The sequence below is a fragment of the Jaculus jaculus genome, chromosome 11 (assembly GCF_020740685.1).
Source record: "Jaculus jaculus isolate mJacJac1 chromosome 11, mJacJac1.mat.Y.cur, whole genome shotgun sequence".
NCBI lineage: Eukaryota > Metazoa > Chordata > Mammalia > Rodentia > Dipodidae > Jaculus > Jaculus jaculus.
In genome coordinates, this window is record NC_059112.1 from 46,325,587 (window position 1) to 46,353,332 (window position 27,746).

The window sequence follows — 27,746 nt, forward strand, 5'->3', positions numbered from 1 at the left end:
AACAATCTTCATCAAACTATGCCACACAAATGGAGAACAGGGTAAGATACCCAACTCCTTTTATGAAGCTAGTATCACCCTAATTCCAAAACAAGGCAGAGAAAAGAAAGAAAAGAAAACTACCGGCCTATTTCCCTAATGAACATAGATGCAAAGATCCTGAACAAAATCCTCACAAAATGAATCCAACAACACATCAAAGCATTATTCACCATGAGCAAATGAGATTCATCCCAGGAATGTAAGGGTGGTTCAGCATAAGAAAATCTGTCAATGTAATACACCACAAAATCAAGGTTATACACAAAAACCATATGATCATTTCAATAGATGAAGAAATGGCCTTTGACAAGATACAACATCACTTCATGATCAAAACATTGTAGAGAATTGGCATATTTTGTTCATATATTAACATAATAAAGGGAATATACAAGTCTCCTGAGGCCCAGCATACTTAATGAGAGAGATGGGAGGAATTCCCATTGAGATAAGGAACCAGACAGGGGTGTCCACTCGCATCCATACTCTTCAATATAGTACTGGAAGTCCTAGCTCAAGCAATGAGATAGAAGAAGGAAATAAAAGGGATACAATTTGGAAAAGAAGAAGTTAAGTTAGCTCTATTCACTGATAACATGACTCTATATGTAAGACACCTGAGAGACTCCATCCCCAAACTCCTGAAGGTGATTAACTCCTATAGCAAAGTAGCAGGATACAAAATCAATGCACAAAAATCAGTAGCCTTTCTATATGCAAATGACAAAGATATGGAGAAAAAAATAAGGGACATGGTCCCATTTTCATAGCAACAAAAAACTAAAATATGTTGGAATAACGTTAACCAGGGAAGTAAAAGATCTGTACAACAAAAACATAAAAACACTCAAAAAAGAAATTGAGGACTTGAGAAAATGGAAAGACCTCCCATGCTCCTGGATGGGCAGAATTAACATTATGAAGATGGCAATCCTACCAAAGGCAATATAGAGATTTAATGCTATTCCAATTAAAATCCCAACACTGTTCTTCACAGCGATAGAAAAAAAATGGTCTCAAATTTCATATGGAAAGGCAGAAGGCCTCGCATATCCAAACATATCCTCTGCAATAGAAATACCTCTGGAGGCATCAACATACCTGATAAAGCTGTAATACAAGGCATAGTAATAAAGACAATATGGTACTGGCATAAAAAACAGGAGTATGGACCAATGGAATAGACTTTGCATCAAGAAATTATAGCTACTTGAATTTTGACAAATGCCTAACAATATAGGCTGGAATAAAGACAGCATCTTCAACAAATGGTGCTGGACAAACTGTATAACCATATGCAGGAAATTGAAACTTGATCCACACATTTCTCCATGCACTACACTCAAGTCCAAATGGATCAAAGACTTCAATATGAGACCAGAAACTCAACTGCTACTGGAAGAATATATAGGAAGTATTTTCCATGATATAGGAATGGAAAAAGACTTCTTGAACAAAATCCCAGTAGCTCACTCAACCCATTGGATCACATGAAGCTGAAGAGTTTCTTTACAGAAAAGCACACAATAAGCAAAGCCAATAGGTTACCCACAGAATGGGAGAAAATATTTGCTGGTTATCCAACTGATAGAGGCCTAATCTCTAGAATCTACAAATAACTCAAAAATCTGAACAGTAAAAAGCCAAACACCCCACTCACAAAATGGGGCAAAGAGCTGAACAGGCAGTTCACAGAGGAAGAAATACAAATGGCAAACACACACATAAGAAAATGCTCATCATCCCTAAACATCGGGGTAATGCAAATTAAAACAAGTATGAGATCCCACCTTACCCCAGTAAGGATAGCAAACATCAAAACTTCAAATGAAAATACATGCTGGCAAGGATGTGGAGAAGAAGGAACACTCATCCACTGTTGGTGGGAATGTAAGATGGCACAACCACTTTGGAAAGCAATATGGAGGCTCCTGGAAAAGGTGACTGTAGAGATACCAACAGACCCAGTTATTCCCTTTCTGGGCATCCACCCTAAAGCCTTCAAACCACAGGCCAGAGAAATTTGCTCAACAATGTTTGTAGTGGCTCAGTTTGTAGTAGCTAAGAGCTAGAATCAATCCAGATGTCCATCACTAGAAGAATGGATAACTAATATGTGGTATATATACACAATGGAATTCTATACATCAGTAAGAAAAAATGTCACAATGAAATTTGAGGAAAAATGGTTGAACCTGGAACATATTATTCTCAGTGAACTTACCCAGTCACAGGAAAAAAAAAAAAATCGCCACATAGTCTCACTCGTCTACAGCACTTAACCTGAATCTACCCAAGATGCCTGACATATCCAGCAAGCATCTCGTGGACTAGACACTAGGATGGGTAGAGATGGAGGGGAGGGCAATGAAGGGGGTGAGAAACCCAAGTCTAGACCCAAATGGCAATGTTACCATAAAATTATACATTCTAAAAGGCAGACCTAATGGCTGAACCTTCACCAGATCCTTAGAAGGAACACCTGTGCTACAAGACACTGGAGAGGGTATGATGAAGACTGACCTTAATCTTCTACAACTTCTCTATCTCTCTCTGTCTCTCTCTCTCCCTCTCCCTCCCTCTCTCTCTTCCCTCTAAGTCTTTTATATCACTTATCTTTTTCTTCTTTTTCTTAGTGGGCACTGACCTGTAACTCCAAGTACCTGCATGTGGCTATCATCCACAATGAGTTTTGATAAGAGAGACCTACAAGGTTTCCTAAAAGAAAGACAGATTTCTGTCAGAGTACTTGATGACCTACAAAAGGTTAGTGGTAAGACCCTACTGCTGAAGACACCTTATGTAGTTGACACATAAAATGGAATGGCATGGATAGAAGCTGGAAGAGTCATTCCCCAGACAGCCAGTGTGTCTAGTGCCAGAAGGTGCTACGTGGGAGACTGGTGAAAATGACCAATATCTGTCCAAGCAACTCATGGTCTAACCTATTTAGCAGCAAATAACCAGTTGTGATGCTCACACAAGTGCAACAGTGGTGCATAGACATGATGGGAATCCAGCTGCTCTTTATTTGGCTAACTGACCCCCTCAGTGATACAGGACCCATATCTGGAGTGGTGAAACAAGGCAGAAACATATCCAAACATAAGCCTGCTCTCCATTAACAAGCTACCACCAACTGCGGGCTACAAGAGGGCCTACACCTATTAAATTCTCTATAAAAAAGTAAGGGTTATCTCATTTGTCTGGTGCTAACTTTCTCTCCATTGGAGAATTTGCTTCTCTTTTTCAGATAGATGTAGATCCTATGTAGAGAGCCATCCCATCATACCTCAAAAGGGCCCCAGCTAAAACTAAGAACAACTGGTGAAACAAGCAAGGGTGCTGTTTTCTTGGTGAACCAGGTACCAGCACAAGGGTGAAGGAAATCAACACAGAGAAAAATTCACTTCTACCAAAGCAGAGATCCAGAGACCCAGAAGCCCCCAACACCTCATCACTGAAGCAGACCAAAAATGAACCCAACATGGCTCAGGGAAATTTTGTGGAAGAGGGAGCAGAAAGAATGTCAGAACCACATGTTGGGCCAAGATATACAGAGGCATTTATCTTACCCATAAATGTGGGCTAACTCCATAATGCATGACCATTATACCTCAACAAGGAGGGATTAGGGGGAGTGGTTAGGACATGGATGAACCTAACAATGGTACCTAATTGACTGTATTCATTAAGTACAAAGTTAATTAATAAAATAAAAACAGCATTAGAGATGGCAGAGAAAGTGGATGTTTAAAGAAATGACTTCAAACAATTATAAATATAATAAAATAATGCAAAATATATTAAAAAGTTTAAATTAAAAACTATCATTAAATTAACTTCTAAGGCTCAAGCTAAACAGAAAATTTTCAGAAAACTCATGGAATGGACCTTGTATTAGTCAGGCTTCTCTAAAGGAACAGAATGGCTAGAAAGAATTTTCTTAAATAGGTGATTTATTGGATTAGTGTATGGTAGTCTAAAAGCAGTTGCAGGCCCAACAATCAAGGAGCCCAGTAGCTTCTCAGTCCATATGGCTAGATGCTTCATCAGTCCCAATCCAGCACTGAAGGCATGTAGGCTTCCTGAGTTGTCTCTGGTTTCCAATCCATGCAGATTTTCAGATGACACTGGTCGTTAGTTCGTGCAGGGCAACAATACTTGCTAGAAGGCAGCAAGCATTTCCTGTTGCCAAGTGGAAGGAATGGGCTCTTTTCTCCCAGAGCTTCCTTATGTAAAGTCTCCCCTGTGTGGGTTTGTCCCCTCTGTGGGTAGGTCTCACTCAGTTGGAAGGGCTTCCTCCTTCAATTAATCCTTCCTGGAAGCCACCTAAAAGACACATCCAAAAGGGACTTCTGTGGATTACTAAACAGATCTAGTTGACAACACCTTAACAAGTCAAGTTGACAAGTCCATCCTTTGTCAACTTGACACCAAGCCATAACTCCTTACATCATACATAATTTTCAAATGAAAACAGTAACAAGCTCATAATTCCACCTAACATGGTATCCCACATACAACTAGAAAGACAAATCTCCCCTCCCCAACAACACAAGTCAAGGTTCCCTGAAGAATGCTTAGACCTTCAGCCTTTTACTAGGGTAACTGTATGTTGGGGAAAAGGAAATAATCCGACCTTTCAGGGACTACTGGACACAGGTTCAGAATTTACATTGATTCCAGGAGACCTAAACAGCATTGTGTCCTTCCAACTAAAATAGGTGCTTACAAAGATCAGGTGATCAATGGAGTTTTGGAAAATGTTAGACTGACAGTGGTTCCAGTGGGTCCCAGAATGGTTATTTCCCCATTCCCAGAATGCATAATTAGGATTGATATACATCGGAGTTGGAAGACACCACACATGGGTTACCTGACTTGTGGAGTGAGGGCTATTATGTTAGAAAAGGCCAAATGAAAGCCATTGAGGTTCCAAGCATCAATGAAAATAATGAATCAAAAAGAGTTTTACATCCATGGAGGGACTGCAGACATTAATGCCACTGTAAAAGACTTAAAGATGGAGGGGCGGTGGTTCCCATCATGTCTCATTTTAACTCTTCTATTTGACCTGTTCAGAAGACAGATGGGTCTTGCAGGATGATAGTGGATTATTAGAAACAATCAAGTGGTGACTCCAATTGCAGCTGCTGTACCAGATGTAGCAATCATTTTGGAGTTGATGGTATAGCATAAGCACAACAGGGGATGGAAAATAAATCCACCCAAAATTCAAGGACCTTCCACCTCAGTGAAATTTCAAGTAGTTCAGTGGTGTGGGGCACACAGGGATATTCCTTATAAGGTGAAGGATAAACTGTTACATCTGGCCCCACCTGCCACTAAGAAGGAAGCACAACATCTAGTGGGCCTATTTGGATTTTGGAGATACATCATTCCTCACTTGGGTGACTTACTCCATCCCATATACCAAGTGACTCAGAAAACTACTAGTTTTCAGTGGGGCCCAGAACAATAGAAGGCTCATCAATGGGTCCAGGCTTTTCAGGCTTCTCTGCCTCTTAGGCCATATGATCTAGCAGATCCAATGGTACTTGAGGTATCGATGGAAGATAGGGAAGCCATTTGGAATCTTTGGCAGGCCCCCATAGGTGAATGACAGCAGAGGCCCTTAGGATTTTGGATCAAGGCCCTGCCATCATCTGCAGACAATTATTCTCTCTTTGAGAGATAGCTCCTGGGCTGCCATTACGCCTTAGTGGAAAATGAATGTTTGATAATAGGCCATAAAGTTAATATGTGAACTGAGGTGCCCATTATGAACTGGGTATTATCTGACCTGCCAGGCCATAAAGATGTATAGGCACAGCAGCAGTCCATCATCAAGTGGAAATGGTATATATGTGATTGGGCCCAAGCAGTCTCTAAAGGAACAAGTAAGTTGTATAAGGAAGTTTCCCAAATGCCTCTGCTTTCTACTCCTGTTACAGTGTCTTCTATATCCAAGCATGCACTTATGGCATCATGGGGTTTGCCCTATGATCAGTTGACTGAAGAGGAGGGAACAAGGGCATGGTTTACAGATGGTTTAGCATGTTATGCAGACACCTCCCAGAAGTGGACATCTGCAGCCTTATGGCCCCTGTCTGGAAAAATTATGAAGGACTGTGGTGAGCAAAGTCTTCTCATTGGGCAGAACTTCATGAAATACACATGGTTGAGCATTTTTCTTGGAAGGAAAAATGGTCAGATGTGCAGTTATACAGTGATTCATGGGCTGTGGCCAATGGTTAGGCTGGATGGTATAGGACTTAATAATCAAGTAAATAAGCTGACCAGTTCAATGGTTAGTGGTCAACCTCTTTTCTCAGCTACCCCTGTCATTGTCCAATGGGCTCATGAACAAGGTGGCCATGGAGGCAGAGATGCAGGTTATGCATGGGCCCAACAACATGGACTTCAATTAGTTAAGGGTTACTTGGCTATAGGTGCTGCAGAGTGCCAATTTTTCCAGCAGGAGAAGCCAACTCTGATTCCCCAATATGGTAGCATACTTTGGTTTATCTACCAGCAAATTGGTGGCAGATTGACTGTATTGGGCCATTTCTATCATGGAAAGGGTAGCACTTTGTCCTTGTTGACACTTATTCTTAGTATGTATTTGCCTTTTCTACACATAGTGCTTTTGCCAAGTCTACCATCTGTGGGCTTACAGAATGCCTTCGCCACTGTCATGGCATTCCACACAGCATTGCTTCTGACCAAGGAAAACACTTAACAGCCAAGGAAGTACAGCAATGGGCTTATGATCATGGAATTCACTGGTCTTACCATGTACCCCACCACACTGAAGCAGCTGGATTTATAGAATGGTGGAATGGCCTTTTAAAGAAACAGTTTCAGCTCCAAATAGGTGGCAATATCTTGACAGGCTGGGGAAGTGTCCTCTAGCAAGGTGTATATGTTTGGTATCAGCATGCTATATATGGTGCTATTTCTCCTATAGTCTGGATTCACAGGTCCAGTAATCAAAGGGTGAAAATGGGAGTGGTCCTGCTTACCTTCATCCCAAGTGACCCACTAGCCAAATTTTTGGTAACTGTTCCCACAACTTTATGCTCTGCTGGCCTGGAGGTCTTGATGGCAAAGAAGGGAATGCTTTCACTGGAGGCACAAAGAACATTCCTTTGAACTGGATGATAAGACTTCCCCCTTGCCACTTTGGTCTCCTGATGCCCCCCAGTCAAGATGCTAAAAAAGGAGTTACGGTGTTATCAGGTGTGATTAATCCATACTACCATGGAGAAATCCAACTTCTCCTCCACAGTGGAGTTAAGGAAGAATATGACTAGAGTGCAGGAGATACATTAGGGTGTCTCTTAGTGTTACCATGTCCTGTAATCAAAGTCATACCTCAGCACAAATAAAGCAATACTTAAGAGATTATTGGACAGGGTAAAAAGTATAAGTGAGAGAATATGAGAGGAGAGAGAGAAATAAGTGCAGAAAGATTAAAGAATGGTGAGAGTGGACCAAGGAGGGAAGAAGAGGGAGAGAGATAGTGGTCAGTCTGCAGTGACCTAAAAAAAACCATTGAGTAGTTTCATGCACACACAATTAGAGAAACATTGGGTACTTCCATGCACAGTTAACACACATAATTAGAGGAACATTGAGTACTTCCATGTACACACAGCACATGTAATTATAGAAACATTCAGTACTTCCATGCACACACAACACAAATAATTAGAGGTCCAGAGTGAAACAGATAGTAAGTCAAGAATGCAGAATAATTATTTGATGAATAAAAAGTTGCATTTATTACAAATTTGAAGACAACTATGCCTTTGAAGATTCAAGAAGCTTTGTACATTCTTATCAGAATAAATAAAAGAAAATCACATGTAGGGACATTGCAATAAAATTGTTGAAAATCAATGATAAAAGAAAATCCTGAGAACAGTCATAAATGAGTAATTCTAAGACAACTGCATTAAGAATGGTTGTTAAATTTACATGAGAATAAATATAAACTAGAGACTTGAAATAGTCAAAGAACATAACGCAAACCAATGTTTTTATGACCAGTCAACATCTCGTTCGTAAACTAAGGTACTATGAAAGTCTTTTAGATAATCAAAAGTTGTAGAATATTGTCATTCAAAATTACACTATGGGAAATATAAAAGTGAAGTCTTCATATTGACAAATTATTACATTCTAAAATTTAGATCTTCACAAAGTTTACCCAAATATTAAATGTGATGGTAAGTAGATAACACTTTCTTTGTGATATTTATGTCAAAAAAGTGTGCATACAAAGTAAATCAATTCTACATTTCATAAGACCTGTACAAGTAAAGTATATGAAAATATTAGCATAAAATTTAAGACAGGGAAGTAAATGTATACTGTTTTGGGGTTTTACATTGTATATAAAATGAATTAATATAGTTTGAAAATAAAGTATGACCATTTAAAAGTGGATATTGTGGGTCTGAGAAGATGGCTCAAAGTAGGTAGGATACTTGCCGACTAAGTTTAGTGAACTGAGATCTAATCTCAAGATTCCAAGGAAAGCTGGAGCTGATACATCTGTAAATACCTGTAATCCCAGTGCTTTTATAGCAACACGGAGGCAGACAAGGGATCCCTAGAAGCTCACACTCCTCATCCGGGGATATACAATGGGAAACAGAAAAGAGACCCTGAAACAGCAAGATGGAAGGCAAGGACTGACACCTAAGGGTGCACTCTGCCCCCATACATGTCATGGCACACACACACATGTGCATGCACACGGACATGAACTTGCATAATTTTAAAGAAAGGGTATTGTGAACACTATGCATTTGTCTTCAAACAATTGAGATTAAAGAAGAAAAAAAAATGTGTCCATTTCCCTTGTGAGGGGATAATGATTTTCTGAGAATTATGATATTTTTTGATATATTGTGAATTACACATTCAATACCTATGCTCCCATTCCAAATTCATATGCTGAGACCTGATCCTCAGAGGTAATAGCTAGATGTGGCAGCCAATAGGTCACCCATTCATATACACCATTACATCATTATTACAACAAGTAAAATATTTGATTAGGGCTGGAGACTTGGCTTAGTGGTTAGGACTCTTGCCTGCGAAGCCTAAGGCCTCAGGTTTGATTCCCTTGCACCCATGTAAACCAGATTCACAAGGTGACACATGACTCTGGAATTTATTTGCTGTAGCTTGAGGCCCTGGTGCACCCAATATTTCTCTCCTTCCCCTCTCTCATAAATATTTTAAATAAAGAAATATTTAAAAATTTTTTAAACCTTAAATGGGGTATGAAGATGATTAAATAAGAATCCAAAGCTGAGTGTGGTGGCAGACACCTTTAATCCCAGTACGCAAGAGGTAGAGGTAAGAGGATTACTGTGAGTTCCAGGCTCCCCTGAGACTACAAAGTGGATTTCATATCAACCTGGGCTAGAGTGAGGCCCTATCTTGAAAAGCCAACAAATAAATAAATAAATAAAGCTATAATAGGAAGAAGGTGGTATTATGTTTTTTTTTTTTTTAATTTAATTTATTAGTTTTCTTTTCAGCAAATACAGGCAGTTTGGTACCATTGTTTAGGCTCATGTATGATCTACCCCCTCCAAGTGGACCCTCCTTGTTGATGTAAATGGGTCATGCATTGTGGAGTTAGCCCACAGTTATTGGTATGATAAATGTCTCTGCAAATCATGACCCAACATGTGACTCTGACATTCTTCTGCCCCCTCTTCCGCAAAATTTCCCTGAGCCATGTTGGGTTCATTTTTGGTCTGCTTCAGTGCTGATGTGTTGGGGGCCTCTGAGGCTCTGGCTCTCTGATTGGGTAGGAAATGATTTTTCTCTGTGTTGGTCTCCTTCCCCGTTGTGCTGGTATCCAGTTCATCAGGAAAACTTCACCCTTGCTTGTTTCACCAATTGTCCTTAGTTTCATTTGGGCCCCTTTTGAGGTATGTTGGGGCAGCTCTCTCCTTAATATCTGCATCTATCTGAAAAAGAGAAGCAGATTCTCCAACGGAGAGTAAGTTACCACCCAGAAAATTGAGATAACACTTATTTTTGATAGAGAGTTTGATAGGTGTAGTCCCTCTTGTACCCCATGATTGATGGTAGCTTGATATTGGAGAGTGGGCTTGTATTTGGATATGGTTCTGACTTGCTTCCCAGTTCCAGCTATGGGTCTAGTACCACTGAGGGGATCAGTTAGCCAAATCAAGAGCAGATGGTTCCTCACCTGGCTGTGTGCCACTATTGCACTTGTGTGGGCACCACATCAGGTTATTTGTTGCTTATTAGGTTAGCCAATGAGTTGCTTGGACAGATATTGGTCATTTCCCCCAGTCGCCCATGTAGTACCTTCTGGTACTAGACATGCTGACTGTCTGGGGACTGTCTGTCTCCTGGCTTCCAGCCATGCCATTCCATTTTATGTGTCAGCTGTATATGGAGTCTTCAGCAATAGGGTCTTACCACTGGCCTTTGGTGGGTCATCAAGTACTCTGACAGAAGTCTGTCATTGTTTTGGGAAACCTTGTAGGTTTCTCTGATCAAAAGCTCATTGTGGATGGTAGCCTCAAGCTGGAAGTGGGGGTTACAGGTCAGTGTCCACTAAGAAATTGAGGAAAAACATAACTAATATTCAACAGTTAGAGAGGAGAGAGATAGAGGGGAGAGGAGAAGAGGGAGGGAGGGAAGATGTAGAAGATTTAGGTTAGTCTTGATCCTACACTCTTCAGTGTCTTGTGGTTCAGGTGTTTCCTGTAGGGTTTAGTGAAGGTTCAGCCATTTGGTCTGTGTTTTAGGAAGTAGAATTTTCTGGTACCATTGCTGTTTGGTGGGGATTACTGTTTTCCACCTTTTGATGCCCTCCCCGCCCACCCCATCCATCCTATTGTCTAGTCCATGAGATGCTTGCTGGGTATGTAAGGAATCTTGGGTAGATTCAGGTTAGGTGTTGTAGATGAGTGAGACTATGTGTCGATTTTTTTTCTGTGATTGGGTAAGTTCACTGAGAATGATCTGTTCCAGGTTCAACCATTTTTCCTCAAATTTCTTTGTGTCATTTTTTCTTACTGCTGTATAGAATTCCATTGTGTAGATATACCACATCTTTTTTATCCATTCTTCTAATGATGGACATCTGGGTTGATTCCAGCTTTTAGCGATTACAAATTGAGCCACTAAAAACATGGTTGAGCAAGTCTGTCTGGCCTTTGGTTTGAAGGTTTTAGGGTAGATGCCCAGAAATGGCATAACTGGGTCTGTTGGTATTTCTATAGTCAGTTTGTTCAGGAGTCTCCATATGGCTTTCCAAAGTGGTTGTACCATCCTGCATTCCCACCAACAGTGAATGAGTCTCCCTGCTTCTCCACATCCTTGCCAGCATTTATTTTCATTTGATTTTTTGATGTTGGCTATCCTTATTGGGGTAAGGTGGAAACTCATAGTTGTTTTAATTTGTATTTCTCTGATGATTAGAGATGATGAACATTTTCTTAAGTGTGTGTTTGCCATTTGTATCTCTTCCTCTGTGAATTGCCTGTTCAACTCTGTGCCCCATTTTGTGAATGGGATATTTGTCTTCTTATTGTTTACACATTTGAGTTCTTTGTAAATTCTAGAGATAAGGCCTCTTTCAGTTGGATAACCTGCAAATATTTTTTCCCAGTCTGTGGGTAATCTATTGGCTTTGCTTATTATATGCTTGTCTGTAAAGAAACTCTTCAGCTTCATATGATCCCATTGGTTGAGTGACTGTTTAAGAACTTGAGCCACTGGAGTTTTGTTCAGGTAGTCTTTTTCCATTCCTATATCATGGAAAGAATTTCCTAAATTTTCTTCCAGTAGTTTTCGAGTTTCTGGTTTTATGTTGAGGTCTTTGATCCATTTGGATTTGAGTGTAGTGCAAGGTGAAATGTATGGATCAAGTTTTAGTTTCCTGTATGTGGTTATCCAGTTTGTCCAGCACCATTTGTTGAAGATGCTATCTTTTTTCCAGACTATATTGTTCGGGCCTTTGTTGAATATCAAGTAGCTATAGTTGCTAGACCCAAAATCCAGGTCCACAAGTCTATTCCATTGGTCTATACTACTGTTTTTATGCCAGTACCATGCTGTTTTTATTACTATGGCTTTGTAGTATAGCTTTAGATCAGGTATGGTGATTCCACCAGAGTTATTTCTTTTGCTGAGGATATGTTGGGATATGCAAGGCCTTCTGCCTTTCCATATGAAATTTGAGATCAGTTTTTCTATCTCTGTGAAGAACACTGTAGGGATTTTAATTGGAATTGCGATAAATCTCTATATTGCCTTTGGTAGGATTGTCATATTCAAAGTGTTAATTCTGCCTATCCAGGAGCATGGGAGGTCTTTCCATATTCTCAAGTCTTCCTCAATTTATTTGTGGGGAGTTTTTGTATTTTCATTGTATAGATCATTTCCTTCCTTGGTTAACAATATTCCAAGGTATTTTATTTTTTTGTTGTTGTTGCTATTGAAAATGGGACTATGTCCTTTATTTCTTTTTCTATATCTTTGTCATTTGCATACAGAAATGCTACCGATTTTTGTGCATTGATTTTGTATCCTGCTACTTTCTGTACGAGTTAATCACCTTCTGGAGTTTGGGATGGAGTCTCTCGGGTCTCTTACATATAAAATCATGTCATCAGCAAATAGAGCTAAGTTAACTTCTTCCTTTCCAAATTGCATCCCTATTATTTCCTTCTCCTGTCTTATTGCTTGGGCTAGGATTTCCAGAACTATATTGAAAAGCAGAGGTGAGAGAGGACAACCCTGTCTTGTTCCTGATCTCAATGGGAATTCCTCCAGTCTCTCTCCATTCAGTATTATTTGGGCATTTGGAGCTTTGTATATTGCCTTTATTATGTTAAAATGTGAACCGGCCATGCCGATTCTCTCCAATGTTTTGATCATGAAGTGATGTTGTATCTTGTCAAAGGCCTTTTCTGCATCTATCGAAATGATCATGTGGTTTTTATGTTTAAGCTTGTTTATGTGGTGTATTACATTGACAAATTTTCGTATGTTGAACCACCCTTGTGTTCCTGGGATAAATCCCACTTGGTCAAGGTGGATAATGCTTTTGATGTGTTGTTGGTTTCGGTTTGCGAGTATTTTGTTCAGGATCTTTGCATCTATGTTCATTAGGGAAATAGGCAGGTAGTTTTCTTTTCTTGTGGGATCTCTGCCTTGTTTTGGGATTAGGGTGATACTAGCTTCATAGAAGGAGTTGGGTAGCTTTCCCTGTTCTTCAATTCTGTGGCACAGTTTTAGAAAGATTGGTTTGAGTTCTTCCATGAAGGTTTGATAAAATTTGGCTGGGAATCCATCTGGTCCTGGACTCTTCTTTTTTGGGAGGTTTTTTATTACTTTTTCAATCTCCATGAGTGTGATGGGTTCATTGAGGTGATTAATCTGCTCCGAGTTTAGCTTTGGTAGATGATATGCATCTAGTAATTTATCCATCTCCTCCACATTTTCCATTTTTGTGGAGTAGAGGTTTTTGAATTAAGTCCTGATGAATCTCCCAATTTCACTGATGTCTGTTGTCATCTCTCCTTGTTCATTTTGAATTTTGTTAATTTGGAGTCTCTCCTTTTTTTGCTTGATCAAATTGGCCAGAGGGTTGTCAATCCTGTTTATTTTTCCAAAGAACCAGCTCTTTGTTTTGTCAAATGCCTTAATTGTTTCCTTGTTTTCCAATTCATTAATTTCTGCTCTGATTTTAATTATTTCTTTCCTTCTGGAGCTCTTTGGGTTTGATTTTTCTTGTTTTTCCAGTGCCTTTAGGTGGATGGTTAGGCTATTGATTTGGGATCTTTCTGTCTTTTTTTATGAAGGCATTGAGTGCTATGAATTTTCCCCTGAGGACCTCCTTCATTGTGTCCCATAAGTTTTGTTATGATGTGTTCTCATTGTCATTCAATTCCAGGAATTTTGCAATTTCATTTTTTATTTCATCCACTATCCATTTGTTGTTTAAGAGTGTGCAATTCAGTTTTCAGTTGCTGTTGGGGTTCTTGTTGGTTTTTTTGTTGTTGATTTCTAGGAATATAGCATTATGATCTGATATCATGCAGGGAATTATGTCGATTTTCCTAAATATGTGGAGGCAGTCTTTGTGACCCAGTATATGGTCTGTTTTAGAGAATGTTCCATGGGCTGCTGAGAAGAATGTGTAGTCTGTGGATTTGGGATGGAAAGTTCTGTAGATTTCTGTTAGGTCTAAGTGCTCTATGGTTTTGTTGAGCTCTCCTACTTCCCTTTGGAGATTCTGTTTGGATGATCTGTCTATTACTGATAATGATGTGTTAAAGTCCCCCACTATGATGGTGTTGGTGGTTATTTCTGTTTTATTGTCAAGTAGGTTTTGTTTTATGAACTGTGGTGCCCCTGTGTTTGGTACATACAGATTTATGATTGTAATATCCTCTTGATGGATTGTTCCCTTTATAAGTAGGAAGTAGCCTTCTTTGTCTTTTTTTGATTGTTTTTGGTTTGAAGTTAATTTTATCTGATATTAATATAGCTACACCTGCTTGTTTCTTATTCCCATTTGCTTGGAATATTGTTTTCCACCCTTTCACCCTGAGGAGGTTTCTGTCTTTAGTGGTAAGGTGGGTTTCTTGATGGCAGCAGATTGAGGGGTCTAATTTTTTTCTACCCTGTTAGTTTGTGTCTCTTGATGGGTGAATTAAGGCCATTAATATTTAGGGTGATGACTGTGAGATTTGATTTGATCCCTGCCATGTTTTAGTGGTAGAGGTTTGTTGGCATTTCCATGGAATTTGAAATTTTTTGTGTCTACTCCGTGTTTGGTTGCTGTGATCTGCTTCTTATAGGCATTTGTGTTTGGTTATTTGTTTCTTCTCTGTGGAGAATTTCCTGGAGTACTTTCTGTAGGTTTGGTTTTGTGTTCATATAATTGTAAAGCTGAGTTTTGTCATGGAAAGTTTTCCTTTCACCATCTATTATAAGGGAGACATTTGTTGGGTAGAGTAGTTTGGGTTGGAAGTCATAGTTTCTGAGAGTTTGAAAGTTTCATTCCAGGCCCTTCTAGCTTTCAGGGTTTCCATTGAGAAGTCTGAAATAATTCTGATGGGGTTTCCTTTGAAAGTGGTGTGCTGTTTTTCCCTAGCTGCTTTTAGGAATTTTTCCTTGGTGTCAATGTTTAGAGTCTTAATGATAATATGTCTTGGGGAGTTTCTCCTTTGGTCTAGTCGGTTAGGAATTCTGTTTGCTTCTTGAATCTTGATGGGCCTTTCTTTTAAGAGACTGGGGAAGTTTTCTTCAATTATTGTGTTAAATAAGTTCTCCATGCCTTTGGTCTGAAATTCTTCTCCTTCTGCTATTCCAATGATTCTGATATTAGTACGTTTAAGTGTATCCCACAATTCCCTCATACTCTATTCACAGGAACTTTTGAACTTACTGAAATCTTTGGACTCTCAAACTGTTTCTTCCATACTGTCTTCCAGATCAGAATTTCTCTCTTCCACTTCGCTGACTCTATTCTTGAGAGCCTCTAGTGAGTTTTGGACTTGTTCAATTAAGTGTGCATTTTCTACTACTTTCCTATGTATCACTTCTATCACTCTGACCAGCTCCCTTTTCACCTCATTTTCTGATTTTCTTGATGATTCTTGGAAATCATCCTTGCATTTCTTTATGTTTTCACTTAGTGTGGCCAGCTGACTTTTAAGGTCCTCTTTTTTTTTCACTCTCCCTCAACTTTCTTAGCTCTCTTTGAATTCCTTCCAGTGTCTTATCATATTGTTCTAGCTTAGTGATGGTAGCATCCACACGATTATCTGTCCTTTGTAGCTTTCCTGCAAGTTCTAGCACTAGGTTGGTCTGGGTTGCATTTCTCTTAGGTTTCACTTGATGTTCTGATCTTAAACACTCTTCTATGTTTTGGTTAGATGTAATCCTTGTTGGACTGGGAGATCTGTCTGGATTTTCTTGCATTTTATTTTTCATGTTATTTCTTTTGCACTGTGGTCTACCCATGTCAGTGTTTGGGCAGGTAGGTGGGTGGAGCAGCCTGGGATCTAGCTTAATGCGAACCAAGGCAGCCTGGGGCAGTTGTAAGCAGCCTGGGTTTTAGCTCTCTCTTGCCAAAGCCACCTATCTATTGCCTGACAGGGGCACCAAAGTTGCCTGAAATCTCACCCAGTAATGCACCAAAGCTGCCTGCCTTCGAGTTTGAAAGGGGACTGAGATAGCAAGCCCTGAAGCTGCCCAAACTCTGGCTGGGAGCACTGGGACCTGCAAACAGTCTGTGCTCTCCCACCTCAGGGGAGTGAGGGATTGGTGGCAACAGACAGGTAGGGGATGGCACCTGAGCTGGTGCTAGTGACTCAGTGTGGACTTTTGTGGCCCTTGTTGTGGGACTGGGCCCGTTGCACGTGCAATTGTGCAGAGGCTGCTGGTGCGGGCATGGGATCAGGACACAGCAGAGGCTGGCTGGCAGGCAAGCGATTGGAGCACAGCAGCAGGGGGTCTGGCAGCTGCCTAATCATGGCAGAGGTGGCCCCCGCGGGCATGCAAACCAAGCACAGTGTGACTGGCCAACGCACATGATCAGAGGACAAAGGCAGAGGTTCCCGTGTCAGCGCAGCGGGCTGGCGGGTGCGCGATGGGCTGGTGGGCATGCGATCGGAGCACAGCCGCGTGGCACGGAGCGCGGGGCATGTTGTGCGGGGCATGGGGTGGAGGGTGCAGGGCATGGCAGCTGTATGTGTGCAGGTAGACTACCCACCCGAGGGGGTTGCGTGCTTCCCTGTTTTTCTCCACTCTGTGCCCTCTCACTGGCAAGAAGACGCTGATAACCCTTAATTTCTTGCCTTTCTTTCCCCAGTATCTGCAGCACAGGTAGGTGGTCACCATCTTGGCCGGAAGTCCGGTATTGTGTTTTTCCTTGGCCCATTTCTTGTGTTAGTACAACACTGCTTCCTTAAATCATCATCATACATTAGAATTGAAAGCTACCATTTTGTAAATTTTCAAGACCACATTATTTACTCACTAAGAAAAATGTTCCAATTCACAGCTGTTTACCAATATTTGGATCAAAGAGAGGTTTAGAAAATTGAATGTATATCATAATTCATATGAATTAATTTTTTAACATATATCTGTACTATAAATCTAGTCTGTGAGTTGTAAACTCACATATGTGATGATAAACTATCATTGCAATGTTAGCACCATAATCCCCTCCAGTGATATATCTAATTAGTGTGAACCTTAACATTAACTTCTCACTTCTAATACAAAAATGATGCTAATGTCTTACTTGTTGAACATAGGTTCTTGTGGCAAACTGGCAAAAATAATCATCTATACACTTATTCAATTCATATGATAAATATTTCCCTTGTTTCATAGCCAATAAACCTATATACATTTTATGCTTTTGCAAAAAAAAAAATCAACAGTAGCCATTAAGGTTGAGTTTCAATAGCAGCATGGTTTTCATGTGCAGTTTAACTGGTTTTTGATAGGAATTTCATAGGAAAATCTCTTTCATATAATATTTATAAAAGCTTCCAGATATTGAATGTTTACTTTGTGAGTTCCAGAGCTTATCAGTAATGTTCAGTGAGGAGTTATGATCTTTTTTTTTTTTTTAAATTTTTTTAATTATTTATTTATTTGAGAGCGACAGACACAGAGAAAGACAGATAGAGGGAGAGAGAGAGAATGGGCGCGCCAGGGCTTCCAGCCTCTGCAAACGAACTCCAGACGCGTGCACCCCCTTGTTCATCTGGCTAACGTGGGACCTGGGGAACCGAGCCTCGAACCGGGGTCCTTAGGCTTCACAGGCAAGCGCTTAACCGCTAAGCCATCTCTCCAGCCCAGGAGTTATGATCTTAAATGCATTGTTAATAAATGTTAATAATGGGCTTCTTAAAATACAAGATCTTACTACTTAGCACATGCAAATGCAAAAATATGAATGCAAAGGATTTGACATCAATTTTCAAATGATAAACTACTTAAAATCCTGTAAGAATACAAGGAACTTTATTCACAGGTGATCTTTAGGTGTTAACATGAGTGAGCTAATGTTAAATTCAGATGGAGGCACAAAAGAAACCACTGCATTCCTTTCTCATAATTACCAGATGATAGACACCCATAGCCAATTACAACAAAATGTATAAGGATCTTAAAACTCTTCTGCTGAGCAATTCAGGAAATCCCAGTATCAACCCTGTTGCATTTAATTATAGGGTTGCAAATGAAGAAAATGTTTAATGTTTAAATTTCTTATTCATATAATGTAAATAATCATTGATTATATTTTTTACATTATTGAGGATTTTAACATGAACAAGCTATAATTTGATCATACTCCCATTTCACCTTTTTTCTCCTCCACAGCATTGCTATTCCATTGTGCACCTCCCTTCTTTTTAAAAGTAGTCCTTCCCTCTGTTTTGTTGTTAATTCTTTTTGCCTTCCTCCACCTTTTATGTGAAAATGTTGATGGCTCAGAATTGTATAGATCTTTTGGGTGTAATGACAACCACTGTGAAATAATGAATATACCAGTTGGTTCATGTCTGGAGGAAAGTACCTCAAAGTACTCTGCTTCTCTTCTGCAATATTTCTTGAATCTTAGAAGGCACAACAGAGATGACTCTTTTTGTTTCTAACTCACAGCTGTCTTATTTTCAGCTTTGTTGAGTGTTAAGTCTTCTTGGTGTCTTCATAGAGAATCTTCTTTGGCTAGCATCACTAATATTCTGCCTGAAGCCTTCTTTGCAAAATTCCTTGAGTCTTGGTGGGAGTGGTATCCAGTAGTAAGTGCTTTTTCTTCTTCTTGACACCTTGCTGAGTCTGGTGTTGCACCAGTGTTCACTGCCATCTGTGTAAAGAAGCTTCTTTAACCAAAAGTTAGAACAACACTAATCAATGTGTATAAACATATACATTTAGAAGATAATTCCGTGGGTACAACATATCCATTTAGCCAAAGAACAGTGGTACCTTCTCTTTAAGACCCATGTACTTTCAAGCCATAAACTTTTGGTGTGGTTTTCAGCAATAGTCATGAATTACCTTCCAGTGAACAGGCTTCAAATCCAGTCAGGGAGCAGCTGAATATCCTCACAATTATATGCCACTACTGCACTAGTGGACACATCTTACCTGGCTGGTTGATTGTGTGTCCTGCAGGATTCACTGATTGTTAAGAGAACCAATGACTTTTCTCCCCCAGCAGGCTGCATAACACTTTCTAGCATGATGGCAGCTAGAAAGGTGGCTTCTAGCTCAGTTACAGCTTGAATTCTCAGTGTTCTGTGACCACATCACATACAACTCTTAAAACTCAAGTCATATAAAATGTGACAATTATACAAAACAAATGCCAGATTTCCAGAAGGTTAGATGGTAATTGACCAGAAATGTTAATTTATAAAATATTTCAGTACAATTAATACAACTTTAACACTGGAAAAATAGGAATAAATTCATTATCTACATGTGTTGTAATAACATTATTCTCTTCACATCTTCACAATAGTATTATCTTTGGTAATGCTGAATGTGTGAAAGTTACTTCTTTATATCAGTTACTTTCTCAATCCTGAGAACAAATAGCCAATCAGTGGTTGCTTATTGAAGGAAAAGGAAAAAAAAAATGATGATGTTTTCCAAGGTTACAATACATGTGTTTGGAAAAGTGAGGCAGATTAGAACAGAAAACCACAGTCATCCTGGAAGACAAAGAGTAGAAAGGGAACAATAAACAACTGGGTGAGGGTGTAACCCTTCCAGGTCTGCCCCCAAGTGACACCCTTCTTTTAAGCAAGGGTCTACTTCTTTTATTTATCACTCATTATTATTATTGGCATATTTTGTATGGATACTTCATGTGTTGGTACCTTCTTTTCCCTTGTCCCTTCCCCCATTATGCTGGGACCTTCCTCAGTGGGCTTACAGTTATGTGAAACCTAAGGACCCCAGTTCAAGACTCAATTCCCCAGGACCCATGTAAGCCAGATGCACAAAGTGGCACATGTATCTGGAGTTTGTTTGCAGTGGCTGGAGGCCCTGGCACACCCATTGTCTCTCTCATTCTGCCTCTTTCTCTCTGTCTGTGTGTTGCACTCAAATAAATATATAAAAATAAACATTAAAAACAATCAAATAACAACAAATGCTGGCAAGGATATGGGGAAAGAGTAACCCTCATCCATTGTTGGTGGGAATGTAAACTTGTACAACTACTATGGAAATCAATATGGAGATTATTAAAAAGGATGAGCATAGAGCTACTTTCTAAAACTGTGCCACAGAATTGAAGAACAGGGAAAGCTACCCAACTCCTTCTATGAAGCTAGTATCACCCTAATCCCAAAACCAGGCAGAGATCCCACAAGAGAAGAAAACTACCGGCCTATTTCCCTAATGAACATAGATGCAAAGATCCTCAATGAAATACTCGCAAACCGAATCCAACAACACATCAAAAGCATTATCCACCTTGAACAAGTGGGATCCATCCCTTGAACACAGGGGTGGTTCAACTTATGGAAATCTGTCAATGTAATACACCACATAAACAAGTTTAAACATAAAAACCACATGATCATTTCGATAGATGAAGAAAAGGCCTTTGACAAGATACAACATCACTTCATGATCAAAACATTGGAGAGAATCGGCATGGCCGGTTCACATCTTAACATAATAAAGGCAATATACAAAGCTCCAAAGGCCCAAATAATGCTTAATGGAGAGAGACTGGAGGAATTCCCATTGAGATCAGGAACAAGACAGGGTTGTCCTCTCTCACCTCTGCTTTTCAATATAGTTCTGGAAAACCTAGCCCAAGCAATAAGACAGGAGAAGGAAATAATAGGGATGCAATTTGGAAAGGAAGAAGTTAAGTTAGCTCTATTTGCTGATGACATGATTGTATATGTAAGAGACCCAAGAGACTCCATCCCAAAACTCCTGAATGTGATTAATTCCTATAGCAAAGTAGAAGGATACAAAATCAATGCACAAAAATCAGTAGCATTTTTATATACCAATGACAAAGATACAGAGAAAGAAATAAGGGACATAGTCCTATTTTCAATAGCAACAACAACAACAAAAATACCTTGGAGTAACATTAACCAAGGAAGTGAAAGATCTATACAAAGAAAACATTAAAACACTCAAAAAAGAAATTGAGGAGGACTTGAGAAAATGGAAAGACCTCACATGCTCCTGGATGGGTAGAATTAACATTGTGAAGATGATAATCCTACCAAAGGCAATTTACAGATTTAATGCAATTCCAATTAAAATCCCCACAGTATTCTTCACAGACATAGAAAAACTGATCTCAAATTTCATATGGAAAGGCAGAAGGCCTCCCATATCCAAACATATCTTCAGCAAAAGAAATGCCTCTGGTGGAATCACCATACCTAATCTAAAGCTATATTACAAAGCCATAGTAATAAAAACAGCATGGTACTGGCATAAAAACAGGAGTATAGACCAATGGAATAGACTTGAGGACCCGGATTTAGGGCCAAGCAACTATAGCTACTTGATATTTGACAAAGGCCTGAACAATATAGGCTGGAAAATGACAGCATCTTCAACAAATGGTGCTGGACAAACTGGGTAACCATATGCAGGAGACTAAAACTTGATCCACACATTTCACCATGCACTACACTCAAATCCAAATGGATCAAAGACCTCAATATAAGGCCAGAAACTCGAATCCTACTGGAAGAAAATTTAGGAAGTACTTTCCATGATATAGGAATGGAAAAAGACTTCCTGAACAAAAGCCCAGTAGCTCACTATCTTAAACAGTCACTCAAACAATGGGATTGTATGAAACTGAAGAGTTTCTTTACAGACAAGCATACAATAAGCACAGCCAATAGATTACCCACAGAATGGGAAAAAATATTTGTGGGTTATCCAACTGATAGAGGCCTAATCTCTAAAATCTACAAAGAACTCAAAAATCTAAACAGTAAGAAGTCAAACACCCCATTCACAAAATGGGGCAAAGAGCTGAACAGGCAGTTCACAGAGGAAGAAATACAAATGGCAAACACACACTTAAGAAAATGTTCATCATCTCTAATCATCAGAGAAATGCAAATTAAAACAACTATGAGATTCCACCTTACCCAAATAAGAATAGCAAACATCAAAAAATCAAATGAAAATAAATGCTGGTGAGGATGTGGAGAAGCAGGAACACTCATCCACTTTTTGTTGGAATGTAGGATGGTACAACCACTTTGGAAAGCCATATGGAGACTCCTGAAAAAGCTGACTATAGAGATACCAACAGACCCAGTTATTCCCTTACTGAGCATATACCCTAAAGCATTCAAACCACAGGCCAGACAGATTTGCTCAACCATGTTTGTAGCGGCTCAATTCATAATAGCTAAAAGCTGGAATCAACCCAGATGTCCATCACTAGAAGAATGGATAACTAATATGTGGTATATCTACACAATGGAATTCTATACAGCAGTAAGACAAAAATGACAGAAAGAAATTTGAGGAAAAATGGTTGAACCTAGAACAGATCATTCTCAGCGAACTTACCCAATCACAGAAAAAAATCGCCCCATAGTCTCACTCATCTACAGCACCTATCCTGAATCTACCCAAGATACCTTACATACCTTGCATGCATTTCATGGACTAGACCCTAGGAGGGATGGGGAGGGAGGGGAGGACATTGAAGTGGTGGGAAACAGTAATCTAGACCCAAATGGCAAGGGTACCATAAAATACTACTTCCTAAAATGTACACCAAATGGCTGAACCTTCACCAGGCCCTTACAGGAAACACCTGAACCACAAGACACTGGAGAGGGTAGGATAAATTCTAACCTAAATCCTCTACATCTTCCCTCCCTCCCTCTCCTTCTCCCTCTTTCTCGCCTCTCTAACTCCTATATATTAGTTACCTTTTACCCTCATTTTCTTAGTGGGCACTGACCTGTAACTCCCACTACCAGCATGGGGCTATCACCCACAATGAGGTTTTGATCAGAGAAACCTACAAGGTTTTCTAAAAGAATGACAGATTTCTGTCAGAGTACTTGATGACCCACCAAAGGTTAGTGGTAAGACCCTATTGCTGAAGACACCATATGCAGCTGACACATAAAATGGAACAGCATGGCTGGAAGCCAGGAGAGAGTCAGTCCCCAGACAGTCAGCGTGTCTAGTGCCAGAAGGTGCTGCATTGGGGACTGGGGGAAATGACCAATATCTGTCCAAGCAATGCATGGTCCAACCTACGTAGCAGTAAGTAACCTGTTGTGATGCCCACACAAGTGCCATAGTGGCACACAGCCATGGTTGGGAACCAACTACTCTTGATTCAACTAACTGATCGCCTTAGTGGTAGAAGACCCATAGCTGGAACTGAGAAACAAGTCAGAACCATATCCAAACATAAGCCCACTCTCCAATATCAAGTTACCATCAATCATGGGGTACAAGAGGACCTACAGCTACTAAACTCTCTATTAAAAAAGTAAGGGTCATCTCATTTGACCTGGTGCTAACTTAATCTCCATTGGAGAATCTGCTTCTCTTTTTCAGATAGATGCTGATCCTAAGGAGAGAGCCACCCCATCATACCTCAAAAGAGCCCTGACTGAAACTAAGGAAAATTGCCCAAACAAGGAAGGGTGCTGTTTTCCTGATGAACCAGTTGCCAGCACAAGGGGGAAGCAGACCTACACAGAGAAAAATCAACTCCTACCACATCAGAGAGCCAGAGCCCCAGAGGCCTCCAACACCTTATCACTGTAGCAGACCAAAAATGAACCCAACATGGCTCAGGGAAATTTTGCAGAAGTGGGGGCGGAAAGAATGTCAGAGCCACATGTTGAGTCCTGATATACAGAGACATTTATCATACCAATAACTGTGGGCTAACCCCACAATGCATGACCCATATCCCTCAACAAGGAGGGGCCAATGGGGAGGGGGTAGGTCATGGATGAGCCTAATAATGGTACCAAACTGCCTCTCCTTGCAGAATAGAAAACTAATAAAAAAAAATACAATTCATGCTCAGTGTAAAATACCTCATAAACAGCCACTTTTAGATCAGTTAAGGAAAAGAAATGAGGTATTTGACATTCAGCATAAGGATTCAGTTCCCTTGAAAAAAAAGTCTAGCTTTAAAAACTAAAAAAAAAGGAAATCCCATAATGCACCATGTTTTGTATTTTCATAAACCTGAAAAGTCTGAAACATATGATATATATGATGAGCAGTACTGTGACTTCACACCCCACTTCTATTTTATCAAGAGTTTTATGAAAACTAAGGTTATCACATTGTACTTTTTTTCCCAACCTCCTACTTTTCTTAGATATGAGGATATTTTTTCAGGTATGAATGTGGCTATTGCAATCAGGTTAGCGTTGCTAGTAGAAATCACCCAACAAAGAGCAGCTTGTGGGAAAAGAGGTTTATTTTGGCTTAAAGCCTCAAGGGGGAAGCTCCATGATGGCAGGAAAAAACAACGACATGAGCAGAGGGTGGATATCATCCCCTGGCCAATATAAGGTGGACCATAGCAACAGGAGAGTGCCAAACACTGGCAAGGGAAAACTGGCTTTAACCCTCCTAAGCCCACCTCCAATAATATACTGCCTCCTGAAGGCATTAATTCTCAAATCTCCATTAGTTGGGAACCTAGCATTCAGAATACCTAAGTTTATGGGAGACACCTGAGTCAAACCACCACAGCAGCATTCTATCTTCTCCTGGGGTGAGAAGCACAATAATAATCTTCATCCAGGATGAAGTACATGGAAAGGGCCATAAATACCAGGGTGGATTGCAACCTTCAGCCTGTACATTCTTGGAGACCCTGTCTGTCACAGGTTCCTTCTGCTTATTTTTGTTAAGTTGTAATTTGTTGGAAAGTAGAAATGCTAGCATTCACAATCATCAGCATGGTTGATAGTTAAGTAACATATTGTTGGCTAAATATGAATCCATGTCTTAAAGCATATGTTTAATGAAGAAACCTTCATAGCAGCATGGTTTCTATTAGGCATTTAATTTTTAATTTTATTATATATTTCTTATAATAATTTAACAATAAAAATTTTGTTAACTAATAAGCACATCTTTTAACTATCCCTCCTTATACCATATTCAAAGTATATATATGCAACTTAATAAACACAACTTACAAAAAGCTTTAGCTTCTTAGCAGTTTCAATCAAAGAGCTCAATTTCATTTACAACTGATAAAATATTATAAACAGCACCAAGTCCAAAGTCCAATTACTTTGAAGTTATAAACAGTAGATTTATAAAGTTGTATGAGAAACCACCATATTTACTATAGATATTTCTCAACTTTGATTATATTTTTATAGGCCAGGAGGTAACACTAATAGTTTTAAAGTTCTTGCAGTAGTAAAACTTGTTATTATTTTCTGGACCTTGTTTTTCATGTGGTTGCCATATGTTTGGCTTTGATGCATAGATATTACTTGATTTTTTCTCTGGCATATCAATCATTTTATAATGGAAACCTTTGTTTCTTAGAACATATGCTAGGTTCACGGAGTTATCAGAATCTGTCAACAAAGAGATAAGATATAATCCAGATAGAGCAATGTGATTCCAATGAAGAGTATTTATAGAGATTGAGATCAAAGTAGTTTGTTTAAAAATCCACACTTAGCATACTATACACATATATTGGATATTTTTCATAGTTATTTGTATATGTGATTACCACTTATCCCAAAATACTATAGTATAATTTTTCAAAAACAATGACCACACTTATATGACCAATAAATAAAACACAAAAACAGGAAATTAAATTTTTATATAGCACATTCTGTAGTAAAATATCAGTAATTGTCTTAGTAACAAGGTCCAAAATAGGTATAGTTTTGCATAGCCAATCTATATCTTAGTTTTCCACTGAAACTATTTGATTATTTATTTATTTATTTTTCATTTTTCAAGGTAGGGTCTCACTGTAGCCCAGGCTGACCTGGAACTCACTATGTAATCTCAGGGTGGCCTCAAACTCATAGCAATCCTCTTACCTCTGCCTCTTGAGTGCTGGGGTTAAAGGCAAACACCATTGGATCTTTTACTCTAGACCATTTACTTTCTTTTGTTTGTTTTCAGGTAGGGTTTTTATCTAGCTCAGGCTGACCTGGAATTCATTATGTAGTATCAGGCTGGCCTCAGACTCATGGCAATCCTCCTACCTCTGCCTCCTGGTTGCTGAGATTAAAGGCATGTACCACCATACCTGACTTGTACTTTTATTTTAGTATAAACATGTGCATGCATATGTGGTATGTTTTCAGTGCATGCATATGTGTGTGATGCACACACCTCAGGTACTAGCATGAGAAGAATATCTTGTATCTTCCTATATCATTCTTCTATTTTCTTCCCTTGAGATAATGTCTCTCATTGAATCTGAAGTTTGAGTGACTTTGGGAACACAGGCTAATAATCATCCAGCTTCAATTATTCTGCCCATCATGTGACTGGGGTTATATGAATATACAGTCATATGTAAGTTTTTACATAGGTGGCATGGATAGTGATGAGGTCCACATGTTTGCTCAGCAGGTGCTCTTTTTTAAATTAGTTAATTTTTTATATTAATTAGTTTTGTACTCAGTGAATGCAGTCAAGTTGGTACCATTGTTAGGCTCATCCATGTCCTAGCCCCTCCCCCTGGCCCCTCCTTGTTGAGGTAAATTGGTCATTCATTGTGGAGTTAGCTCACAGTTATGGGTAGGAGAAATATCTCTGTGTATCATGACCCAACATGTGGCTCTGACATTCTTTCTGCCCCCTCTTCCACAAAATTTCCCGGAGCCATGTTGGGCTCATTTTGGATCTCCTTCAGTGATGAGGTGTTGGGAGCTTCTGTGTCTCTGAATATCTGATTTGGTAGGAGTTGATTGTTCTCTGTGTCGATCTCCTTCACCTTTGTGCCCAGCAAGCACTCTTAATGACTGATCCATCTCCCTTGCCCCCAAATCAACATTATTTTATAAGTATGGGCAAGTGTTCCCTACACTGCCCCTTAATTTGAATTTTAGTATTTGTTCTGATGATATCCAGATATATATATATATATATATATATATATATATATATATATATATATATACATACATACATACATACATACATACATACATACATACATACATGGGCATTTTCAAGGTATAACAAAAGAGCAGATACTACTAAAGGAGAGTGGGGAGGGAGAAAGTGATGTTTGTTGAGGCTAGAGAGAATAAAAGACCTTAAGAACATTGTAAGGAAGTTGAATTTTATGCTATATGAGAAAGTAAAAGAATCATTTGTGCTGTTATTAAATATATATTCTGATTTTCTACTCTTACTGAAGACCCTGCCTAGTACTGTACCTTGTAGAATACAATGACATTAGATGAAATGAAAATAAAGTTCAGAGTACAATAACAATAATTTGAACTTTAGGAATAACAGTGAATAGGAAAAAATATTTTATCTGGGAAGTATTTTATGAAGATAGTTACCATGGTTTGAATGGATTGAAGATGGATATAAAGGAACCAAGTAAAACAAGATTAAATGTGGCCCTTAAAAGTGTCACCTTCACTTGAGTT

At 39.3% G+C, this 27,746-nt stretch overlaps 1 pseudogene; it reads left to right on the forward strand.

Annotated features, from left to right (window-relative positions):
• The first annotated feature begins 5,864 nt into the window (after nt 1–5,864).
• LOC101602593 overlaps nt 5,865–27,746 on the forward strand; it is a 95,617-nt pseudogene continuing 73,735 nt past the window's right edge.